Source organism: Tupaia chinensis, unplaced genomic scaffold, assembly GCF_000334495.1.
Source record: "Tupaia chinensis unplaced genomic scaffold, TupChi_1.0 Scaffold000290_1, whole genome shotgun sequence".
Taxonomy (NCBI): Eukaryota; Metazoa; Chordata; class Mammalia; order Scandentia; family Tupaiidae; genus Tupaia; species Tupaia belangeri.
In genome coordinates this window covers 5,239,780-5,241,904 of record NW_006159775.1, presented here as the reverse complement: position 1 = coordinate 5,241,904, position 2,125 = coordinate 5,239,780, and positions in this window count along the sequence as shown.

Genomic DNA, 2,125 nt, shown 5'->3' with positions numbered 1-2,125 from the left:
CTAGGAACATTTGAATGCATGCCCAAAATCCCAGCAGGATGGAGAAAAGGAGAAGGGATTGCAATACGATCACACCCCATTGGTGCTTTCTTCTTCACTGTCTTTCTTTGGCAAGCACACATTCTCTGTAGCAATTACAAAATAATAATCAATAAAAGATAAAATTTTCAGACCCCTGTTTCATCTTAGTGGTCCACTCTCCTTAGACCCCGAAAGTGCTAAGTGAGTAAGACGGCAAGGGCCCTGGCTCAGTTATCATCTTTTAACATTGTTAATCATCTCTTTTTTTAAATTTTTCCTTCTGGGGCCAGCAGATGGCATAATGGTCACGTGGTTTGACTCCCACATGGCTGGCTGTGGTTTGAGCCCTGACCTTGAAACTCACACTGGGCGTGTGTGCACATGTGCCCAAGATCCCAAGAGAAAAATGGAGAAGGGGTTGTTGCATCATGGCCATCTCACCTAGGGGGTATTTCTCACTTTCTGTCTCTGGCTCTGTCACTCTGGTGAACACATGTGCCCTATAACAAAAGTCTCTTAAAAACAAAAAACTCCTGAGGGTCAACAGTTGGCATAATGGCTATGTCACTGGACACCCATGTAATGTTGATTGCGATTTGAGTCCAGGCATATATGCATGCACGCCCAAGATCTTGAGAGGAGAATGGAGGAGACGGATTGTGGCGTGGCCATCCCCCCTAGGGAGTGATTTCTCTCTTTCTGTCTCTCAGTCTCTCTGTCTTTCTGGCGAGTGCACGTGCCCTATAGCAAAAATTTCTCCAAAGGAAAACACACACACACACACACACACACACACCTCCTTCCTTTAGTTCCTCAGTACTATGAAGTTTCCTTTACCTCTGATAACTCACATTCTTTCTGACCATGCATGGTAGAGGGATATGCAGTCCAGGGAGCACTAGGAAGTACATCAGAGGAGCAGGAGGCAGTAGAGGAGGACAGCGGATGGCAATAACAGTGGCTAAGAGGTACTGCCCTTAGGACAGGGCCACGTAAAGGCCGGATGGCCTGGTTATGCCATTCCTACCCACCACTGAGCCCTACTGCTCCATCTGGTGTCTAGCATCTCTTCCCTCCTCCAAAGATTTCCGCAGGGTCTACCTTAACAGATGTACAGTTTGTCCTTTGACCCCTGCATCCTAGCAGACACCATCCTTCTAGCTATTCAGACAAATCTTTGGTGCCCTCTGACGCCTTCACTGTCCCTGACACAGAGCCAGGATGAATTTTGTCTCTACTAAGATTCCTGCCTCCACCATCTTGCTTACTGTCATTACCTAATGCTGGTCCTCATCCCATCTGCCCTTGCTTACTGCTTGAATCTGGACACCCTCCTGCCTTTCATCTTGCCCAGGACTGCCAGAAAATCTTTCAGAACCAGTGTCGCAGCATCCCTAATCAGAAGTTGGCAATGCCCTCCGCTCCTTATAGAATCAGTGAAGATGTTTAGCACAACTCGTCCTTATTTCTGACTTGCTAAGGGCCTGTAGTCTGGGTGCCGAACCACAGTTTTCCTTCTTTGTCCTCACCCTATGTTCTGGCACCTGCTGTGCCTGATCTGTGCATGTTCCTCCCTCCTCTTACCTGCATAGGCACAGATGCTGCCCCTCCCCAAGCCACGCCCATTGCCACCTCCCCTCCTCCCCACACACTTCTCCTAGTTTCCCCAGCAGTGGCAAATTCTGCCTTTTCTGAGTCCTCCCAGAACTACTTTTGTAGCTGTCTAAGCTGTTTAAACAACCGAGGTTTTCTACCTTATATTTCAGTAATTTGTGTGCACTTTATCTTTCCTATTAAACTGTCAGCTTCTTCAGAACAGAATCCTTGTTTCGCTTATCTGTAAGCTAGCTAAATGCCTTGGACACAGAAGTATTCTTTAAAACATTTAAAGTATCTTTCTATGTTCGGAAAAGTTAGCATAGTAATTGAATTTCATTTGTGCAAGAGCACCACTGTTCCATGCCCAGGTGGGTGAGCAGTGAGTTTTTGTGTAGCTTCCATTCATTCAGTGATCATAAATGGGCTCTTCCTGTATTCCCAATGATCTCGTAGGCGCCCAAGCTATCCCTGTGGTCATGGGGCTTACAGTAGGGGAAAGAAGGGT